This window comes from Pseudonaja textilis, chromosome 1 (assembly GCF_049901715.1).
Source record: "Pseudonaja textilis isolate UNSWEBS1 chromosome 1, rPseTex1.2, whole genome shotgun sequence".
NCBI classification, from domain to species: Eukaryota; Metazoa; Chordata; class Lepidosauria; order Squamata; family Elapidae; genus Pseudonaja; species Pseudonaja textilis.
The window spans coordinates 80,473,538-80,497,904 of record NC_141990.1 but is presented as its reverse complement, the minus strand read 5'-3'; the positions used below and the strand labels follow the sequence as shown (position 1 = coordinate 80,497,904).

Genomic DNA, 24,367 nt, shown 5'->3' with positions numbered 1-24,367 from the left:
GCTTTATTTGCAAGACCAAAGTGATATAATCAAGCAACTACTTATATGTGACTGTAATTGTAACCATAACATTTTCATAATCCACATTTCATTTAATACTTAAGATGACTGTGTGCAGGCTAAGTAAAAATGACTAAGGCAGGCTTTAGAATGATTTCAAGAATTCAGTAGTTTGTGTTTTGAAGCTCTGTCTTATGTTTGCATTTTTACTCTATCCTAGACAAGATTAACACATGCTAATGATGGTTTGATTACTACTGGTTTATTGTTAAGCCAACAACCATGGTTTATAAACCATAGTGCTTCTCTAGTGTTTACTAGCCTCAAACTAAAATGGTTTAACATAATATTTTAACCCCATCCTAGACGGCTGCGGTCTCATTCAGCAAAAAGGAACTCATTCCACTCTCCCCACACCTCCCCACTGGATCCATATTGCCTTGTGTAGGGGTCTGCAACCTATGGCTCTGGAGCAACATGCGGCTCCTTTGGCCCTCTACTGTGGCTCCCTGTTGGCTAATCCCACCACTGGCTGGCCCCATTCTTCCCCTCCCTGTCTCTTCTCACCTGGCCTGAGAAGATAATGATGATGGCAGAGGATGGAAATCACTCCATATTCCACAGCAGGGAGTGACTGGGTGGGAGTGAGTGATGCTGAATTGGCCACGCCCACCCAGTTACACTGGTTGTTAAATTATTGGCTCCTGGTATTTTCTTTTCTGTGGGAAATGGATCCAAATGGCTCTTTGAGTGTTTAAGGTTGCAGGCCCTTGGCCTAATGTTTGGGGAAGATCTCTTATCTAACTTGTATAAAGAGAAAAGAAGGAAACATTAATTCCTCGTGCTCTAGGCAAAGTTTTGAGGCTGCTATGACCATAGCATGGACAACTGATGTCTATCATACAGCCATGACATAAGGATAGGTTGAAAGCCTAGCCCTAGATGGAAGTTATATATGAATGAAGATCGATTATTGCCTGTGAGGTGGGGTAGTTGGATAAGGGGGATTATAGTGTGGTTCATTGGGAAGATGCTAGGCTGGGTATTGTTGCTTTATTATATGAAGGAACATCATTTAGTTTTTTTTCTAAAGACAATATATCTTGTAATATTAGCCTGCAATATTGCTATGATGGTTCAAATTTAAGAACTAAGAACTTCACTAAGAAGAAATGATACTTATGTAACCGAAGAACTCTCTTTTTGAGGGAAATGGGCAGTCTTGAATCATAAGTAAGTAAATAAGTAAGTAAATAAGTAAGTAATTCTGAGATTTTTGGTCATCTGCATATGTTAGTCACGTGCTTATCTTCCGTTGTATTTGTGATACAAAGATTTAAATGCAGCAAGAAGGAATAACGAATGTTTACTGGTGTTTCAGAACCAAACAGTGACTCTATTGAGTAGGAAAATGAGCATTCAATCTTCCAAGCGTACCCACTTATTTTCGGAGTTATAAATAACAACATTTGGAAAGATATTGGATCAGTTTCTTAGCAATCAAAGATGGCTGTAAACAAATCGTTGATTCTCAGAATGAAAGGACAAAACAGTGAAGGTAAGTGGATTCTACTGTCCTGTTTTCTAAAGTTGCTTCTCCGGCTTTCCTTTTTCCCTCTAGTATTTAAGTCTCCATCATCAAGCTTCATCATACTGGCAGAATTTCAAATGGAGCAAAGATGAATTGACTAATGTGCCTTAAAATGTATCTGAGACAGGATTTTTTTTTAAAAAAAAAAAACAGAAAAATACTTTGTTACAATGTTTTTCATGTAGACTAATTTTATATTACTAATTCTGAGTCCTGTAGTATAACCATTAATGTTAATCTGGGAGGAAATTTAGTTCCTCTTGAGTTCAAACCATAGCTCAGCCATTCAGTGTTGTTGTGCAGATTAAAAATATTACTATGATGTTTGCACAGGAAGGATGGAATAAAAAGTAATGTTAATAATCTGAAATGGGAATTTCTTCCTAGGCACTATGTGTTGGTGAGTTGTTATTATAATAATATTATTAAAATTGCAATTGCAATAATAAAAAGTAACACAAACAAAAAATAAAAGGTGCAGAAAAGATAAAAAGGAAAACAATAGAAAAAATAGAAAAGAAAGAAAAATCAAAAGTGTAGAAAAGAAAAAAAAGAAATATATAAAGAAATGACTTCCCCCTTGATCATCAAACAAACAGAAACAATTTTAGTAAGTTATCATCTTAAAATATGACAAATGGTCTCCTTTTCCCATGTCCCATCTCTCATTAGTTCTGATGTCAGCAAATGTTCATTAAGATTACCAGAGATAACAACAGATCTATTTTAACCTTAATCAGATAAGCCAACTTTATATTCTTTCCTTTTACTTCTTCCAATCCTGATCTTAGTCTCTCAAAAATAATTTTCTAGAATTTGATTTCTTTTCTTTTTTGTCCCATCTCATAAAATTCTTCAAAGCTTTAAGTAAGTAAGCTTTGATAAATCCAATTTAGGAAAGTTATCCAGGTTATATTCTTCTTTTATGTTATTTCTATATCCTTTTTAATTATTAAAACATCAATCAATTCCCTTTGAATGTACAGTATAACATCTTTTTCTGTGTTTTCTTCTAGACTGTTATTTTAAAATCCACTTTCAAATCAGTCTAAATCTTCTCATGTAAAATATGTTCCTCTTCCTTAATATCTTTTAAATACAACGTATCAATAGAGACGGACACTCTTAAAATTAACTTCTGGGTCCATTATTTAGACATATTCTTCAACATGCTTAAGGTTTAGGTTAACTTTGTTTTTCTTCTTTAATTGTAACCTTTAAGTCCTTCTAGTTCCCTCTAGTGTTCAATTTTTAAAGTCTTCTTAAGAATTCAAAACAAAAGCATTTTCCCATGGGGAGGATTCTTTATAGTTAATTCCAAAATCTTATATCAAATTTATTATGGACCCATAGTCCATTACTAAACTTTCTGGACCAACATTTTAAATCACAAGTGATTAGAAAAGGAAATATATGAACTCAGGTGCCTTTCAAAGGACCCAACTATGGTTTGAGCACAATTGCTGTTTCCCCATCTCCCAGTACTCTAAATCCATTGGAAACTGCTGCATTGCTTCTAGCAGAGCCTTATTCAGTTTTCCATTTCTTCCCTGAAGGTCAGTCTTTTTTTTTTCTTCCAAAGGCCCTTAATTGCAGGCAAGGGCATCATTCATCACTGTTCACATACCTTTTAAATATATTTGGAAAGATATCTGTAATATACACTACCAACATCAAATAGTGGTTGTAGCTTTGGGCCTTGACATAAGAAATATATGTTTACCTTCATCACTGGATGACTTTGCTGAAGACCCTTTCTTTCCATCCAAATTCCCTCAGAGAATAATACGGATAAAATTAACAGAGATCACACATGCCATCTAGAGCTCCAAAGGTAAAAACATGATGTAAATATAAGAAGTATTTTTTGTTGAATTTGAAAGGCTTAGAAAGCAATAAATGAAATACCTTCATTTAAATTAGTATTTCTTAAACTTGGCCACTCTAAGATACGTGGAATTCAGCTCTTCGGGAATGACTCCATACACCAACTTTGAGAAACACCAATTTGTCCCCACTTTACCCCACTTTTATTGATGGGTTGTGTGGCCAGCAGCCAGCAATTGAACTGCAATCCACATTTAAGAAGGAAATTTGCCCTTTGTCCCTCAGGCAGGAGAGATGGTATTGCCATGTAGGCCTGGGTTAAAAAAAAGTGTTCTTTTAAGAACTTGAAGAGAAATGGAGTAACACATTGCTGTGCCTGAAATGGGAAAGGGTACCATGCCCTCATAGCTCAGACTGATGGCTGGAGTTTTCCTCAAGAAGCCTAAGAAGATCCAGGAGAATAAGAAGAAAATATTTGCTTTGAAAGGGCTTTGTTTAGGAAGTAATCATGTTTAGCCAGGACAGTGAACATTTTAATCTTTTTATGTGTGTGTACATGTGCTAGTTATATTTTACCGTCCCTTGAGTTTTTGTTTTTTCTCTGCACAGTTAAGAGTATTCTGAGTAATGTTTGGATACGGCAAAGATTTTTTTTTGGCATTTATTAAATTCTTGTGCTCTAGAATTTAATTTGGAAGCAGAGATTCTGCCTAGCTCATTAATTATAGAGGGCACGCATCATATTATGGTCTGCCAAAACTACTGCATTTACCATTGCATATCAAATTTCATATATCTTATATTTCAATCTTGTTTTTTCCCCCAAAGTTTAATTTTGTTTATATCCATTCATTTAACTCCTTTCATGAAGACTTTCATTTGTCCAAAGGACAGGACAAGGTATGGGAGCCTTATCTCTGTTAGTTGAAGGACCATCTGAAAGGTAGTTGGTCACAGGAGTAATAACCAACAATTAAACCAAGGTGGGAAACAAGTCAAGATGCATTGATCCAGACTGTTCAGAGTATTGCAGCATAAATTCAGCACCAGAAAATTAAATACAGATGGCTGGGGCTTCATTTAACTTCTTTATAAACATATAAAGTAAATTTTACAATACCAGTTGTACATTCCTCCAACATGGAGCAAACTCAAACAGAAGTAGACATGTTACAGGTTCAGAGCAGAACAGCAACTCAGGAACTCAGAAACAGACGTCAGTTTCACTTTAGTTCAGAAGGCAAGCAAGCAAATTAGTTTTTCTTTCACTTTACAGCTGAGCACAGAACAGAGATAAACCAATCCCAGATTCTCTCTTTAAGTTTCAGCCCTCAATTCTGCTCTCATTGGCTGACCTTGTTACTAAGCTCTATTCCAGTTCATGAATATACTCTGATACAGACAAACTCCATGAGGGGAGGTTTGTACCCTCCAGCCTCTTACTCTGTAGGCTCATCCTTTCACTGCAAGGTGAACTTTAGCATATCCCACTGTAACTCTTTGGTCCTTCATATGGTCAAAACAAAATACATCTAGGTAAGGAAGTATCCTTGTCTAAACAGATCAGTAGTTTGTGGTAGTGTTTCAGTTATTAGTTTTGACACTCTACATTAATATGGAAGCCATTGGCTGACTGATAGGGTTAGCAGAATGAGGAAGAAGTTTGTTTCTTGTAAGCACATGACTCTCTTGACTCGACCAATGAAACAGCTTGCCCCCGGAAGTTGAGGGAGTGCCATCACTTGAGACTTTCAAGAAGAGATTGGACTGCCATTTGTCAGAAATGGTGTAGGATCTCCTGCTTGGGCGGGGAATTGGACTAGATGGACTAGATGACCTTTAAGGTCCCTTCCAACTCTGATTATCTGTTATCTGTTATTATCTGTTATCTGTTATGTCAGAAGGTTGCCAAGTTTTGCTTGGTGATAACTGTCGTAAGGAAGACCTGGATCTAGTGCCAGAACTAGCGGGTTTTTAAAATCAGTGCTGTTACATAAAGTACTCAGTTTTAATTGTATTCTGTGTTATGGGTATTTGTATAATGACTTTGGCTTTCAACCATAAACAAAGATGCTGCCTTTGGAAAGAATATAGTAAGTGAAGAAGATTATGAATTACCCAATTCATCTCTTTAATATTGAAATAGTCATGAAGAAGGCCTCCATATCTTTTTTTTCATGGTCTTTCCTGCCTTCATGGCCTATGCTAACTTTATATGGCTAATCTAGGTCAATAAAGCTTAAATGAACTGATCCTTTCAAACCGGATCTCTGAATTAAAGCAGGCACTGCTTCAAAGCAACAAATTCAATCAGATGGCTCAGAAATGCTTTGAGGATTCAGTGCTATTGTGTTGTTTCTTGCTAGATTTTGATAGACAGGATACTGTGTTGAATCCCTGGTACCCAGATGGAGAAGGCTAGGAGCAAGCTGAATGGTATAATATGCCTTGCATCATTCACTTGAGTAGCTGGCCAATAAGCTTTATCACTTGATTGAGTTCCTGCCTATCAGAATCCCCACCCCCACCCCGCCCTGGTTTCTCTCTTCTCCCTTATCTTTTTTCATTCCACCTACTAGGATTTTCTTTCTCTGCATTTTATTCAGCCTGGAGTGGTGGGGGAGAGGACGGAGAAGAATTATAATCCTCTGTAGCTTTTACCTTCTTGGTTTGTCTTATGTGCGACTGTATCTTTTTCCAAATCTACATCTTATTAAAATCCTGTCTCACTCTGACCTAATCTCCAGGTTTTGCTTATGGCTCTCTAATCACAGTTCTTTCAGTTCCTTCCTTTTAATTAGTCTTTCTTTTAGTTCTTCCCACTCCACCCCAGCAAAAGTCTTCTTGTCTGCTGTGTACAGTGTCTATCTCTATTGAGTGACTGTATCTGAGAAGAGATTTAAGGTTTGACTATCATAGATAGATGATAGATAGATAGATAGATAGATAGATAGACAGACAGACAGAAAGACAGACAACTTTATTGTCATTTTTTTTACTGCAAACATACCAGCCCACATTAAAAATGAAAATTTTAATTTTAAGCCTGCTCTCAAGAGAAAGCATATATCTACCCAAATATATACATATACATATGCAATATACATACATAAATATATATCTGCAACACACACACACACACACACACACACACACACACCCATTTTGAATACATAATGCAAAGAGGAAACTTGAGAGTTCACAAGGTTGATACTATATGGAAGGGGCTTCAAACTTGGCAAGTTTAAGGTTTGTGGAGTTCAACTCCCAGAATTCCTGAGCTAACATGACTGGAGGAAGAATTCTGGGAATTGAACTCCACAAATCTTAGAGCTGTCAAGTTTGAAGACCCCTGCTATATGGCACAAAAATGTGATTGAATCTAGATATTCTGCTTTGGATACCACGAAGCCGCCTCCCTGAAGGTAACAAGGAAGACAGGTCATGAAGAGGATGTGTTGAGTCTCAAACAATCCTGTGGATCCTGCTCAACCATCGCTTATATGCCATGTCCTGGATAGAAGATAGTGAACTACCAATGATCTTTTCTACCATCCTCACCATTCTCTGCATCACATTCCTGTCTGAAGCAGTAATGTTTCCAGACCAGACAGTAACGCAACATAACAAGATAATTTAATATACCATGTATATAAGGAGCTTGTATGGCAACGGTATTCCAAGGCAAAGAAAATGAGTGCCATCCTTGCTGTGTTTTATGCTGTTGCTATGTTTTTTTTTATGCTTATAAGTTCTTATTTGGATTGCTTTGCATCTGCTCAGTGCAAGTAAGCCCACTCCAGTCAGCAGTGTCTACAGCACTGACTGAATGATGCATGTAATCGTGTCTTCATGCGCATTTCACTATTATTATTAGCATTCTGAGTTCTTGTACAAAGATGTAAGTCACAGCATTTACATGACATCATGAACAGAGTGTTCCCCCGCTCCCTCTTGCAAAGGGTAAGATTTGGAACAGATCTCTTGTAATTTTCACCTTTGTTCTAGACCACACAATTTGTTTCATACATCAAACCAACTCCCAATCTTCAAAATTTATTAACTGGGGAAAGTGGTCTTCTTGCCCATGGAAGTTCATTGCTGGGCATATTACAGGTGAGGAGATTAACTCTGGATTTGTGAATTAATTCCTTTGCTTGGACAGTCTTGATTTGCATTTTGAAAAATAGTTTGTTTAGTTTGTTTGTATAGAACCCTCCTACTCAGTGGTGGTCCCTTATTGGGTTCTGAACATTTGGATGGGTATGCTGGGAAAGTTCCAATCTAAAGAAGTTTAAAATTGCATCAGGTTGTATTTGTTTGCCAGTCTTCCTTTATTTCCATTTCTCATGAAACGTCCATATTTAGTTAAGTGGGTTTTGTGTGTGTGTGTGTGTGTGCTTGACACAAGGTTTCTCTTGTCTCTCACCAAACTTAAAACCATAGACATAAATGAAACTTATGTTTGTGGATAGTCCTGCTTGGGATTTTTTCTTTGTAATAGCTTTCCAATTCAAATTCCAGATTTTTTTTTCTTGCTGTGACAGTCTGTGAAACAGCTTGGTAGCTGCATTTAACTAGCAGCTCATGTCACTTTAGTTTGAGAATGGGAGAAGTTGATTTTTTTTGGTGCCATCCCTCTCACCCCAAACCAAGTTCACTGGCAAAAGCCTCCATGTTTCTCTTTCTGTTATTTGGCACATTTTTCAGTCATAAGACACATCTGCAGTGTCGGCCGTTCTCAGATAAATAGATTTATTCATCTCATTCTCAATTTTACAGTCTTTTTTGCCATAGTCGTTAAGAAAATCATCATGGTCATTAAGCAAATAATGCAGTAGTTAAGCCAATCTGGTTTCCCCCATTGACTCTGGAATCAGAAGCCCCCTGGGAAAATTGCAAAGGGCAACCATGTGATTTTGGAGCGCGCCAACTCTTGTAAATATATGCCGGTTTCCAAGAGTCTGGATTTTGCTCACTTGACCGTGGGGAAGCTACAATTGTTGTACTATAAGTCACTTTTGTCAGCATTGTCATAACTTTGAACAATTGTTCAGTGGATGTAGGTTGAGGACTATATACATATTGTTTTTGGCCCTTGCGTGAAAAAATACATAAGTATGATAATTACCTCTCCATCCCACTCCCCTGTTAGGCTCAAATGCACAGAGCGTAAATAAGGTTTGGAAAATTTCTTCAAATTCCACTATAAAGAACAGAGTAATCCTCATTTACCTCTAGTTGGTTCGGCAGAGGTGGGAAATGAGAAATGATTCAGTTCAAATTTGTGAAGATAATGGCAGTTCTCTAAGAGTACTGGTGCAAGATCATACCAACTGTAGGGAAAAGCATACACACACACAAAATCAAAAGGTTTGTGAAAAAAAGCAGAAAACAGAAGGATGTGTAGTCATCTTGACAAGTCTCCTGTTTATTTATTAAATCTCCCTTGGCTTGTTAGGGAAAAAAAACTCAACCAATATAAAAGAAAGCTACAATCTGTCATGAGCTAGGGTGGCAAACAGTTAATTACACAAGTTTTGGTCTGAAAATCCCAAACCAGTATTTCTAATAGAAAATCCATTTTAATTTTTGAAGCGTCAGTCTACAAATAATAAAATTAGGTTTCCTGTCTCACACCAAAGCACAGATTCAACAGATTGTGATTCAGTTACTAGAATAGATTTGTTTAATTGTCTTAGTCAGAATGCCATGGCAACTACAATAAAAAACAAAAACACAAGACCCCATCTAACTAAATAAAGAGTGTAACACAATGCAAGATATTGACCAATAATGCAGCCATGAATTAACAAGCACTAAATTCAAATCTTCATAAGCAGGTATACTTTTTGTCCAAAATTCTGTTAGAGTTGGCCAACATACCTATCAAAACTTACCATACAATATCAGGATCTAATCTATCAAGAAAATGATTTATAGTAGAAAGTGCATTCCAAAAAATGCACTGCATAATAGGAAATTAAGCTATTCATCTTCTCTCATTGAATCTGGCAGGCAGGAAAGAATGATAATGCTGTGCCAGACTGGTGATGCAGCTGGATTTGCAGATATATTGCAGAGAGTAGGCTAAGAAATGATTGCTTATCTGATGCTTCCTTGATTATACAGTACAATTGGGATGAACTGAAGGAGTTCCAATAACCTGTACCAGACATTTCGTTACCCATCTAGGTAACATCATCTGTGTAATAATATCAGTGCTAGGAGATTAGCACTGATAATCTTACCTAGCTGTATAATGAAATGCCTGCAAGAAAACAACCAAATCAGTAAGCATGAAGGACCCCGCAGGTCAACCCTGTGACTTTTTAGTCCTATGAGATGTTTTTCAGAAATCTGATGGGCTAATTGTGTTTAAGTAGCCACGAGACCATAATATTTGACCAACTAATGTAGAGCTCCAGGGAAAACAATGGTACATAATCTTACTTCTTATACAAACCTTGTAGCATTAAGCATTGGTGGTGAACAATCACTATGAATTACAGCCTCTGTTTGTCTGTTGAGACTGTTAAGACTCAGAGCACAACTTGTACGCTCCAAAAGTTTACATGTTGGATAGACCACTTAAACAAGTGTTGCCCTGCCCAAGAGAAGCTAGGTGTTAATCATGCTTACGACTAGATCAGATGTCACTTTACATTTCAGGCAAAATATTCTTGTTGGTAGAACACAGGTTTTCCCTTTCTAAATCTATTGCAATTCTCTAAAAGAGATGAAGTAGCAGGCTTGGAAAAGAGATCTTGGTGGGCAGCTGTCAAGTGGACAACAGTCTTGGTGGGTGCAGGGGGTGGGGGAGAGAATGAATGAGAGGGTCAACTTAATGTACAAAAGATCCTAATATCTTAATTGTGTGTTTGGAATATTAAGTGATAGCTTCAGATACACGGTGCAAATTTGGATTCAGCAACCCTATTCGGTAAAGTTCAAAGTCTATAGTATGTGTAAGCCAAGGAAGTTTTAGTTAAATTCCCAGTTTAACCCATAGTCTTGAGTTAGTTCTCGAGGCCAGCCAAGTCTTAAAAGTTATTGCTCCAATTCTTCCTTATGTTAGTGAACTTGCTTAAAGCATAGATTAAAAACATACATAAAATGTGAAAACCCAAGTCTTTTTTTCCTGCCTATTTTGAAAGATCTCTGATGACAATTCTTCGGTGGTGCATTCACACCCATCCGTTTTGTGAGCTGATAAATAATATTGCTTTTATCTTCTGCTTTAAAAAAAATGTTTTCGCTTTTCTTTCTGAGACCAATTGTAGGTTATTACGTAGAGATTGTAAATTTTGATTTTTGTAGTACTGTGACCAAAATTGAAATGTGCTACACTTGGTAGAAATCAAGCATGGGTCAACAGGGGAAGATGCAAGCAATGAGCTCATACTGTATACTGATACACTGAGAAAAACGATGTGTAAGAAGAGGCAGGAAGCTGATTTAGCTCCCAGTTGGACTGCATCCAGTCTGAAAAAACATTTCAACTCACAATATTGATAGAAACCTACAGTGAACTCATGATTTATGGCTTTGGGGTTCTACCATGCTGAGAATTTTGATATTCTCAAGGGCCTGTCCATTTTCAGACACTTAGCTCAAAAGAGGAATTATCTTCTTTCTTCACAAATATTAACATTCATCAAAGGAATACACAGAGATAAATCAGGGGTATGCAACTATTTATTTATCAAGGGCTATAGTCCCTCAAGAATAATTTGATGATTCAGTATCAATGAAATTTGGGGTGCTAGATATTTATTATTTTGCTACACCTACTGAACCCTCTTATTTCTATTTCATGTTGCTGGGGGAACACAGAGATCATTATTACTGAAATGATCTTATGTATATGGAGATTCTTTATGTTGTTAGAAGCCATTCTGTTTTATTTCTTACATTTTTAAGCTACTCAGAGTTATAGTGCTTGGATGGCCCCTGAAATATATAATTAAGTATAGGTCATATAATAAGGGACTGGACTGGAGAAGACATTCAAGACAATCAAAAATGTATGAACTTCATCTAGAAATCTGCTTTTTATATGTAGCACTATCAACAATTTAAACAATCTTCTACATTAATTAAAGTTGGTAGAGGCAAAGGGCAAGTAGGCCAGTTACCATCTTTTTCTAAATTTTATTCATTTGAAATATTCTGAATGCTAAATACTGCAGTTATGGAGGAGGCATTTTACCTACAAAGAAACCTTTATAAACCACAATGATTGCTGCAAATGAATAGAGAAGCAAAATGTAAGCAGGGGGAAGAGAAATATGGACAAATCTGGCAGAAATGACTGAAATAACATTACGGGGATTTGCAAGGAGAATAAGCACTGAAGATTTGAGGAAAGATGTATAGAAAGTGGGTGCTAACCCACACCTCTCCTAGAAGAATGAAATATTCTAGGAAATATTAAAAAGGCAGAATATTATATTTCCCTGGGTGAGAAAAGGAGAAACATGTCTTCAAAGACAAAGCAGTTTCCTGCAGGTCCCTGCCCCCACTTCAGCATCAGGGTGATGGGATTAGCCCTCTACCCATCTCACCACACGGCACCTGGGAGGATTGCATCACCCAAAAAGATTCAAGCAAGCTACCCCAGTATGGCCCCGTGGGAGTCTGCCAACCAATCAGGATACATTTCTTGCCACAGGAACAGGAAGCAAGTTCAAAGGCTAGAGAGGACATAAAACCCAGGGACTCTCAGCATCTCTTCCCTTTTTCACCCAGGAGCTCCCAGGCATGTGATCCAGTCCACCAATAAACCATCTTTCCAAGCAGTCACCATGTTTCCAGTGTCTTTCTCCCCACTTGGAACTGAACCCAGAAGGATATTTCTTCCAACTATTGGATCAATCTTTTTTTAAATCATTATTATTATTTTAAACAAATTTTATTTAATTTTTCACATAAAAACAAAAACCTCTTTGTAGTGGACAACACGTTTCCGGGTCATCACTTTTACATACAAATATGACAGTAGTTATACATTCATAAATGCATACTTAATTCTATTATTACCTTTTTCATTTCAAACTTTCAGAAAGGAGAGAAACAAGCAAATTAATCCTAGTCTCTTACATTAATCTCAATCAAAACATCTTTTCATTTCATTTCAATTATTTCAAATATAATCCTTTAATATTTATTTTAAAAATAAAAGTAACAATATATGTTTGCCTAATAAAAAAAGTTACCAGTGTCTCTCCGTCCTTTTAATAGTCTGTATTAGTTTATTAATTTAAGTAGTTCTTTAATCTGTCATATTTTCTTTCCATCAGACATTCTTTCTATAGTTTCTAGGTTAATACAAGTTTTAACACAGAAAAAAAATGTATATGTTTCCCCCCTTTTACTGCTTTGAGTGTGGCACCTCAGTGGTTAAAATATACCTTAATTCCCAATAAACCATTATTTTAAAGTAGTTACAATAATAATCATTACATCTTTTCATTTGGATTCCACAACATATTTCCCCGCCTTAATTTTATTTCTAATTTCAAAAGAAGTAAAAGGGAAAAAATCGACTATTCAATTTCTAGTCACTGATATTAACCTCATTTTTAGACATCTTCACATCCATTTCAATTATTACAATTTCTTCAATAAGCCTTAACTTTTCTTTTGAGAATAAAAATAAAAATATATATTCATCTAATAAGAGTTATCAATATCTATCCCTCCTTTAATAATCTATATTACCCTATTTTCTAAGTATTTTTAATAGCAAATATATTCTTGTTACCCCTTGTCACCCTACAGAATCTCCTTTTTAATTCATCAACCATTATCTCTGAAAAAATGATTTTCTTTTCATCATTTTACTATTTCCCTAGTTCTTTATTTCATGCACCTGTTTCTTACTGCCTCTCCTCCCCCTCTTTTTCCCATATCTTTTCTCATTCCAGTTTATATCCCTCTCTTGATAACTTCCTTTCCCCCTTTCTGCTGGATCTTTCTACCTCTCCTAGTTTCACAGGCATTCCACTTTTTAATTACCTTCTTAAATCTCAACTTTTTAGCCTTCCTTCTTTCCTCTAGTCTTTGTAGTGTTCTTTGTGTTAATTGTCTATTTAAGATGGCTTTTCCTTGAATCGACTCCTCCTCCTCTAAGGTTCTTTCTTTTTGTTCTCCAATCACCATTTCCATTTCTTCTAACACAGAGCAAAGTGATTCGCCTCTTTCATTTAGTAGTTCTCTCATATTTTTAAGTTCCATTTTTAATTCACGAAGAGATATCATCATTTCACTCTTATATTTTATAATCTTTGAAGTCTACAAAAGACACTTTTACTTTCCTTCTTTCTTCTTCCAGTTTTCTAAAGTTCTCAGTTGTTCCAGCCCAGGATCTATACCAAAAATGTCAATCAATCCAACAACTAGTCTTTCGTTGCTTCTTTCTTTATTCTGGATCAGCTTTCACTTTCTAAAATTCTTACTTTGTTTCAATATTTCTTTAACATTATATCAACTCAAGTTCATACAGAAACAGGATGCTTTTTCTTTTGTTTGAGTTCAAGTTTTTGTCAGAAGATCGCACTCTCCGTTATACAAAGTCCTCACCTTTTCCCCCTATTTTTTTATTTAGGGTTTTTTGAACCTCAATATTCCAGCACAATCCAGTCTCCAATTTGTAAATTTTATTATTATTGTTTTTTGACAATCTTAAGTCCAGCTTTATTTTATGCCCGTTTATTGCCGAAATATTTTAGTCCAATTTAATTAAGTCTTTATTTCTGGCTTCTTCCTTTCCCGATTCGAAGCCCCCACTTAGCTGTCAAAATTATTTTCTTATTTTTTCCCCTGTCCTTTTGTATTTCCGCCACTCACTTTTCTTTTCTTAAAAGTTCAATGTTACCTTAATCCCAGGGTACTTTTTGTTTAATTGTTTTGCCCAATTGTCCTGGTTCAGATGTTGTCCACTTCTTTCTTCCCTCCTGTGCAAATCTTAATCCAGCTGAGTCCTCCTCTTCGGGGTGGCCATTTTAGACCACCACTTCATTCGTCTTCGGGGGGAAAAAGACCAAGCCCAGTAGGGGAGATGCAACTCCCCTCAACCTGGCTTGTGGCTTCCCCTTACTCCACTGCCCCTCCAAGGCAGCTTCAGCCCCTAATCGCAATGATCGGGGCTTTCTGACGAAAGAGCACGGACCATAGCCAGGGACAGTCATGATCTATGGTCCATCAACAAGGAGGGCTCAACCCGGAAGTCCATTTAATCATTATTTTTATAGCCTCATGTTACAGTGAACACAGGCATACATTCAATTTACCAGCTACCTCGCTGAGCAAGTACAAAGATAGCCAGAGAAATCATTGAAGCCAGGGAAGTGGGCCTCAATAGGAGTGTTGATTTGCATCAGCTTATCAGGTACTTATGCCTGAGGACTTGGTTGCACAAGGAAATAACAACCACTAGTCGGTCATCATAACACCAATCAACCAATAGGAAGCCACACCCAGCCAGGCACCACATAAATCCGATGCATAAAATAGCCCAAAGCATATATTCCAGTAGAGAGAAATTCCCTGAGCATGAATCTGAAAGTTTGAAAGTGTAAGCTTCTGGTTCCAGTGACTGATCCAAATTGGAACCTGCAATATTTTTTTAAATTTATCTCCAACATTAAAATAAAGAATAAAAAGAAAAAAGACGACATCGAGTACAAACAAAACACCCAATGAAATAAAAAACAGTCATAAAAATGTGTGTAGAACAAATAACAAATATACCATGAACATTAACAATCAACATAAAATGTCCAGTCTGATTTATTGCTGAAAATTCATCTCAAATATTTGATACATTCTCTGTTCCCTTGCATAACACTGTACAACTAGTTATTGTTTTCCCATCTATGTTTACTAAAAAAATACTATGTTACAGGAAGAAAAAGGTTACCCATGTGGAAATCAGTTGTCCAACTATTCATTTAAAAGAAAAAAATGAACAACTAACCCCCAAAACAAAACAGCCCTTCAAAGTTCTTTTTTAATGTGAAGGAAGGCTTGGTTAAATGGTTTTCTCATTAAACACTTTAGGAGATCAACACTGGCAAATTTATAAATGAAATGCGAGATGCTGAAAAAGAAAAAAGAGGAACTTCCAACAGTGCCTGAAGTAGAAAAACTATCTTTAAAAAAGCAAAAGCTAAGGTTATAAAAATGCAAGAGACCAACCCAATGAAGACTGAACATGTTTTGCAGCCACGGAACCGAAGAAGAAAAATGGAATGGGATACTACTGCAGGAGGACAAGGCTTCCTGGTTGGCTGGAGGCCTGAACAGGATTTCGGTATAAAAGCCCATTTTTCAACTTGAAGGGTTCTCCAGACCATATCCAGACTGAAGATAAAAGAACCATGAGACAATAAAATAGGACAAGGCTAAAGAAGAAACGGAACTAAATCTAAAAAGGAGGAAATAATGCATTCTGGGAAAGAGAAGGAAACATCAGAAAAATTTTGCACTGTGAGAACACCAAAGATGGCAAGCTATGTTCACATTATTTGGACAGTGGGACAACAGCTCTAATGTGTAAAAAGGAAAGATTCCTTTCTTAAACTTAATTTGACTTACAAAGGGCAGATCATAATGGTAAGTGAAAAACAAATAAGCTTCCAAAGGACTGAAGATGTTATAATAACATGCAATCTGAAATGAATAAGAAACAATTTATATATATACTTACTCTCCACATTTAAATTCTCGACTTGCCAAGTGTTACTCATGCGATTAGTAAAAAAAGGAGACATACGGTGGTTACTGATAGAGGTTGCTCAGTAACAAGGATGGAGAATCTGGACTTTTCAGAGTGGATTCTCCACATGAGTTGTGAATTCTCTGATAAAAGAAAATCAGATGAGTTGTAAAGCTAGCAAATGAATGTAAATAGAGAAATTGCACTGAATCTTGGCACAGGAAATTAAGCCATTTGAATCACAGAGCAAATCTAGCAAATGCAAAGGAAATAGCTCACTATGCATTTCAGAATTGCAAACTGCAAATGTTCCAGTCAGTGCCAGTTTTGTGCGTTTATATGAGAAATGTTCTCAAGAGTAACACATAGTATAAAAATGATCAGAAACATGGAAAATGTAAAAAGCACAGAAAAACAATATCTACTGGGTTAAAAAAATCCACACTGACTTCTGATCTCTCCCCGTTTAATCAAATGGGAAGACTTTCTATAAGTTATTCAGAGCCAAATTCTTATTTTTAAAGTTTACGTCTGATAAGATGCTGGAATGAAGTGTTTGGCCAAATCCAATGGTTTGTTGCTTATGGAAAGAATAAAGCTGGAAGAAAGCCACCAATTTTACACTCCGACAATTGAACAGGATTTTTTCAATGGGCAGATATTGAATTATTTAGAGTAAAGGAGATTATGTATAAGAAATCTATTTCTTTCACACCAAAACAAAATTAATTAGGGGAAAGAGACAATCATCCCTTGTTGGATAATGTGTGAAGCAGAAACAAAGGTGATGAAGAGAAACTATTTCAATGATTAATTACATTCAGAACAGTTTATCAACAGAAGTCAAAAAGGCATTCCTATTGAATTATTTATTTTTCAGTGAAAAATACAGTATAAATTATATTAGAATTTTGGGAGCTAAAACATATGGTTACATTTCCAAAGGAAAAGAAAGTAGACTATAGAGTTGAACAAAGCATCATGAGAGGTTACACAATTAGCACAGAGACGCATAGGATACAAAATTCAATCATACGAAGAATTAAAATAATGATCATGGCTTATTTTGATGACAGTGTAGTAAAGATCTATAGATAGTAACCCCCAGCAGGCAATATTACACACTTATTCCCTATCTCTGGTTTTAAATCAATATCACAGACAGAAATGGCTAATAATAGTTGAGATGGGGCAGATTGCAAAAGGAAATTTGCAACAAACCGCAGTTGAGCCTGAGCCACAGTTAAAACCATACAGACTTAAGGAAGAGATACTTACCAGACCAGGCTGTCATTCATAGCTGAGAGGAAAAGAGCCAGAATCACAAGGAGGTGCAGGTTCACGGAGTTGAGAAATAGAAAGTAATAACATACGGAGAGATAGTGTTAAAAAAAAAAAAGACTTGGCAATGTATAATCTCCTATAAGAAATGGAGGGATTTTCAAGGCCATGCAGATGATGAAACCATGCAGATACTATAAAGTTATTAGCAAGGGATTCTTCCAGAAATCTGAGAAACCTTTGCCCCAGAACAACGGTCTTAACCCAAAGCAGGAGGAGGAGGAGGTGGGAAAAATGACCATCTGATGGTAACAATTACTGTCTTCCTTTTTAGAGGAAGACATTTACATGGAACAGCCACCTGGGTTCTGTCAAGCTGACAAGGCTCCTGGGTCAAGTACAGAAAAGTCTTTAGGGATTAAAAAAAAAAAAAAAAGGCCGCCAGAATGTGGGATGAAAAAATAAATGTTGCTTAAAGGGGAGCTTCAGCAAGGCAGAATTTTCTCTACATTCAAGAGAAAACCATTACGTTGATAATTTAATAATGTAGTATGAAAAAGCAAGGTAGTAGAGATTGTGGAACACCGGAAGAAGGAAGTAGAAGTGAAACAATTTAGTAACATCGCTTGTGATCATGGAGTACAGAGCAACGACGAAGTAGTTCTATTTTCAATAAGAAATATTTTTTTTTAACAGATTTTATGGCTGAGGCTAGTTCATTCGGTGCACTTTTATGGGGGCTAACTTTCAAATGGAGAGAGAAAAGTGAACTATTTCCTGACAAGAATATGCAGAATATGCAGTTGACCCAGTGGTGGGATTCAATTTTTTTTACTACCGGTTCTGCGGATGTGGCTTGGTGGGCGTGGCAGGGGAAGGATACTGTAAAATCTCCAGTCAGAGGTGGTATTTGCTGGTTCTCCAAACTACTCAAAATTTCTGCCACTGGTTCTCCAGAACTGGTCAAAACCTGCTGAATACCAGCTCTGAGTTGACCATAGTATGTAGAATAATCATAAAACTGGCCCAAAAGATGGAAATTTCATGTGAAAAATAAGACCACCAACCCAAAGTGGCTTGTTTTCAGTAAAGATGCTCGGGCAGGTATCTAGGTGGCATTGCTGCCCTAAAATGCCAATGCTTAGTACTGTATGTATGAAGTAAGAGGTGTTGGTTAACACCCTTAAAGACCTTTATGGCATGGGACCAGATTACCTAAAGAACTGTCTTTATCTTAATCAGATCTGACCACATGGCCAGGCGGGGAGGGTATGTTGCAGGCCCCATCAGTTAAAGAATTTTGAGTGGCAGGATCCAACAAGAGAACCTTCTTTGCTATTGCCTCCGCCATCTGGAACATCTTACCCCTCCCCCCTGAGATGAGATGGAGCCCCACTCTTCTGATCTTCCAAAAGAGTGTTGAGAGTTTCAAGCTCTGATCGTACGATATGGACTTTATGTACTTTTTTAGTGGGATGTTCAGGAACTTATTCAAACCTCTAAGGCCAGAAAATGACTCACCATGACTCAAGCTGGCCACCAATCCCACTTGTCCAGGAAATCCAAGACATGCAAAAGTGTCACAAGAAAAAAAATCTCAGTTGGTATATTTTGCCACTTCTAAATCAGTCAGATTCAATTAAGTTGCCTTCTATAATTTCTGCAAACAACACTGACTACTTCCTTTACATAATATATAGCTGGGTGTCATCAGCATATGTATTTTTCAATACATACTACATTTAGTAAGATCTCTTAGTAGCTGCACATACACTCTGAGCAAAAAGATGAAAGGATGCAACCTTGTGGAGTCTTACAAAAGCAGGACCCAAGGGAATGGGGACCTGTCCTCCAAATAGAACTCAAACTCAGCAAACCTTCAAAACACTAGTCTGGCCAAGGTATAGAGCCTCCTAATCAACAAACACGAATGGTTATCATACCATGTTTCCCCCAAAATAAGACTGGTGTCAGCGTTCCAACCAAATTCTCCATTCTCATTCAGAAATCAGAGATTCTTATATTAATTTTTGCTCCAAAAGTCACATTAGGCCTTATTTGGGGAGAAATATGGTACTAAATGCATCTATCTGGCTGACAATCTTAATTAGAACTTATTTTTGGGGTAGGGCTTATGCTTCAAGCATCCTGAAAAAAATCATGCTAGGACTTATTTTTAGGGAATTATGGTATGAAATGCATTTGTCTGGCTAACAATGTTAACTGAACCTTATTTTGGGGTAGGGTTATATATTTCGAGAAAAATCATGCTATGGCTTATTTTCCGGCTGGGTCTTATTTTGGGAGAAACACACAGTCTATGGGTTTTATTTTATTTTTATTTTTTAAAATACTTGTACTCATTTTTTCCTGCTATTTAAAAGCACAAATAAATGTCCTCGGGAGGGCTTAAGAGTCTTTTGTATAAAAAGTAATCACAATAGTAGAAAGGGTTTAGGTTTCAGCCCAAGAGCAAACAGTGCTCAATGGAGCAGGATGGAGTAATTGTGCTCCTAGGGCAAGTATTAGAGATAGTTTTGCTTCAGGCATTCGGTCCAGGAAGCTAATGAGAACGTTTAATAATCAGAGATTATTGTAGTACTCTAGGTCAAATCTTGGTAAATTTATTCCCTATCACCACATTCTGTGGTTCATTAATTTTAACCCTAGGAATGAAGCCTGGTTTTACATTTTATTCACTTAGGATGGGAACAGTTTTATTTTTTTTAAAAAAGCAAAATAAACCTTTGCAAATGGTAAGCAATTTTATTTTGTTTTTGTTTCAGACAACATGTCAGGGGCAAAGCAACAACAGTCTATTCTTTTGGTCAAAATTACCTTGGAAAAACTAATGAAAGCTAGAATACTTAAATGAATTAGGCATGATAACAGCCAGATCCCCACAGTAAAAAAATACCATGGATTATTCAGTTTATCCAACAGGGAGTAGCATTAAATGCATCCTTTATGATACAGTTCTTTTTCTTGCACCAAATAACAACACTTTTCCCTTTTGGTGTCTAGATAGTCAGACTTTCAGCTGCTTCTTGTCTCTAAGAATTAAAAGTGATCCAACAATCAATCGCTTTTCTGCTATTAACATTTTTTATTTTCAGCAATGGCTGCAATTTACCAATCTTTGATGCCCTGCACAAATTGTTACATTTTTTTTAAAGAAAAAAAAATGTCTAGAGAGGCCTAGTCTCTGAACTGAACAGGTTTTGAACTGGTTCAGCTGGCCTGGGCTCAGTTTGTAAGCATTTTTCCTCAGAGCGGGTGGTAGAACTGAGGAACAATTCCTATCCAGATAGCAAACCATTCCTGATTATTCTCCACAGATAAACTGCCTGTTTCTCTTAAAGTCATCTGGAACACATTGTCTTTCAAAGCCAGTAGTCTCATAATGAAACAGCAAGGGATGTTTGCATAGGCCTGAGCGAACCCTGCGTGTTTTTTCTAGCACTGGCTGCTGATGAAACGGCATGTTCACCCATAGAGTGGTGGGCTAGCAGGAGGAGAGTATGGGTGTGCTGTCTAGACAGTATATAGTTAGTTTGGGAACGAGAAATGTTCCCTTAAGGGAATGCCTCATGGGAAATGTAGTTAATGCCTCATGGGAGATGTAGTTCATGTCATGTGGTCACATCTGCACTCCTCAATGGTCACTAAATTGACCTCTGGTTGGGTTGGGGGGAATTTTGTTCATTCAAAAGCATCGTGCTGGAGTCTTCCTTTGCTGTATCATGATGGGATGAAGATAACTTATCTTTTCACACGATGAAGACGACAATGCAAAGACTGGACGTTAGATGAATCTCAACATATCTGTGAGTTATACATTGAGGATGCCTGATATAATCCAATAAAGAAACTTTGTATGGAAGCCTTTGTAGTGTTTAACTCCTTATCTCAGGTATTTTGAGAAGATAAATATTGCCTGAGACGAGACAATGGGGAAGCCCCATGATGTGAGCAGAAGACTGCTGCTGTTTCATTGGATGTCACCCAAATCTTAGCCTAAGCTATAATATATATTTTGAACCTTGGAAGCACTCACTGAAACCACGGTAACAATCCATAATACAGGTAGTCCTCAACTTACGACCGCAATTAAGCCCAAAATTTATGTTGCTCAATGAGACGCTTGTTAAGTGAGTTTTGCTCCATTTTACCATCTGTCTTGCCACAGTTGTCAAGAGAATCGCTGCCGTTATTAAGTTAATGACACGGTTGTTAAGTGAATCTGGCTTTCTCCATTGGCTTTGCTTGTCAGAAGGTCACAAAAGGGGATCACATGGTCCCAGGACACAGCCACTATCATAAATAAGAACCACTTGCCAAGTGTCCAAATTTTAATCACATGACCACAGTCAGTGGTGGGACGCAATTTTTTTTTTACCACCGGTTCGATGGGCGTGGCTTAGTGGGTGTGGCATGCCTTAGTGGGTGTGGCTTGGTGGGCGTGGCAGGGGAAGTGTTGTGGTTCGCTGGCAGCAGGTGTGGATGGCTGAGGTCTCGGAGAGCGGGACAAGGGGCCTGTGTGTGATGCAGGGACGGGGCCAGGACTATCAGAGAGTGGGGTGCTGCCTTTGGAGCTTGTGGAGGCTGTGGGCAGTGATGCTGAGGTCCCTGAGGAGCCTGTGCCCAGTGCGCGTGCGCGCAGGGCTGCTTGAAGGAAAGAGCAGCTGCAGCAGCATGGTGACTCAGGAGTAAGGCTGCAAGGTAATGGCTCTTCCCTTAAGAGATAAAAGCCAGCTGAGAAACTGGAGTTCTTTGCAGGAAGCAAAGAAGTTTTTGCACTCAAGCCTTGTGAACATTCGTAGTATCTTGGTTGGTGTTTGGAGACTCTTTGTGTTTGAAATATTTCTTAGTAACTTTATCTAGTATTCTTGGCAGCCTTACACAACCTTGTCAAGGCTCGTTCTTATCAGAGATAATTAATTTGAAACAGACTTTTAACCATGAAGGAACAGAATTCATAAAGAATCATTAAAAAGTTTTGCTATTACCTCTGTTTGTTTCCTTAGAACAAGGTTTGGGTCAGAACAGGAAGGTTACTGCAAAATCCCTCCCTACCCAACTAACCTGTTTCCAGCTCTGTTTTCCTGTGTGGGGCAACAAAAGAAGACCCAGCCAATCAGCTGGGACTCAGGAGGCAGAGAATAGATGGGGGTGGGGCCAGTCAGAGGTGATATTTGCCGGTTCTCCGAACTCCTAAAATTTACGCTACCGTTTCTCCAAAACTGGTCAGAACCTGCTGAATACCACCTCTGACCACAGGGATGCTGCAATGGTTGTGTGGAAAACGGTCATAAGTCACTTTGGATGTTTCAACTTTGAATAGACAGTGAACTGTTGTAAATCGAGGACTACCTGTATAACATGTAAGGAGTTGTCAGAAATCAGTTTCATTTGGGAGAGTTTTGATCCTGTGATGTGGTTGGAATCGTTTGATGCTCATGCATGATTGCCCTGAAGATTGGGTACCTGATTCTTTGTCCTAATGTTCTTTACTTGTCGTTCTACGTTATCTTTATTTCTATATGTAATAATGCTGCAATTTGTCTTACAACATTTACCGGTCATTTATTTTCTCTTCCGAAATGTTCCAGAAGTGCCTGTTCTAGTATTCTGTCAAAAGTCAGATCTCTGTGTCCACTTCTTTAACAGGGATGCTTCTGTTTGCTAATCAAACTCAAGAGTGCAATTTTGGGGATACCATTTCCTTGCTATTCTCTAATCCATCTCAATACTTTAATAATCTCCCATTTCTGTGTCATTTTATAAGAGACCACATTTTCCCCCCACTCCTGGCAGCACAGCAGAGTTATTGTAGATAGGGTTGATGTCTAAAGGAGAGAGAGGTACTTACTACTTGAACATTATTTTTTATTTTCCCTTATTTTGACCAGTTTGACCAATTTTAATTAGTCTTCATTCCACATGTTTCACTACTGCTTAGAATCTCTGTTGTTGTTTTTTACCAACAATCTATTTCCCATACTCCTGTATATCCATCTAGATTTTCTGTTTATTGTACAGTTAGCATTTTGTCTATTTGCGTACATAGCACTTGCCAAAATTTCTATTTTGATGAAGGAATTCATAGTACATGGCTTCAGCTGTTGAAATTTGTTTAGGTAATGAAATTGCACTGAGACATTACTGACTACAAGTTCTTGATTAAGAACTGGGTATGGTAAGTAAATCTGGAATTCTAAAAATAACTTTTGCTTCCTGATTTTCCATGATATTTTTATTAATAGTTGAGATGATGAGAGCAGAAGGGAACAAGAGAGATGTTCAGTGATCTGTGGTTCTTAGATTATATGTGGCTCCTGAGCCTCATGAAGTTTTGAGGGTAGCCCCCAGAAGCATTTCTTCCTCCTCCTCCTCCTCTTCCTCCTCCTCCTCCTCCTCCTCCTCCTTTCTGCTGCTAGAATTGAAAGACAGAGTGGCTTTTTAAATCTGTAGTAATATTTTAATTGATTCTGTGTTGAAGGCTTTTCTTTAGAAGTTTTACCTTTTCAGAATTTTGAAGAGGAAAAAATATTTTTAAAAATATTTTATTGTCTTTTCCTGGCCATACCCAGGTTATTGCATCAGAATTTCTTTAACTTTTGGGGTCACCAACCATTAGCTAGGAAACAAACGAACAAGTATATTCCTTGACCTCTTCCAGGTTGTCCAGCACTGGGATAGAAGAAGAGCAAATTACAGATTCTGTTCTCTTTCCCCATGTTAATATATTACTATTTAGAAGAACTAAACAGCCTTTTGATTCCCAGACATGAATCCTGAATATTTTTTGAGGAAGAAGAGGAATGCAGCAATAGCACTTAGACTTATATACTGCTTCGTAATGCTTTACAGCCCTCTCTAAGAGGTTTACAAAGTCAGCCTATTGCCCGATACAATCTAGGCTCTCATTTTAGCAACCTCAGAAG

The 24,367-nt window shown here is 37.4% G+C and overlaps 1 long non-coding RNA gene across 1 annotated transcript; it reads right to left on the bottom strand.

The window, feature by feature from the left end:
• Positions 1 to 943: 943 nt before the first annotated feature.
• Positions 944 to 16,529, bottom strand: LOC148127695 (uncharacterized). Its single transcript, XR_015741030.1, has 3 exons — positions 16,131 to 16,529; positions 3,315 to 3,417; positions 944 to 1,697 (listed from the first exon to the last, which is right to left on the bottom strand). It is a non-coding gene; the product is annotated as an uncharacterized LOC148127695 (long non-coding RNA).
• Between the last annotated feature and the right edge of the window lie 7,838 nt (positions 16,530 to 24,367).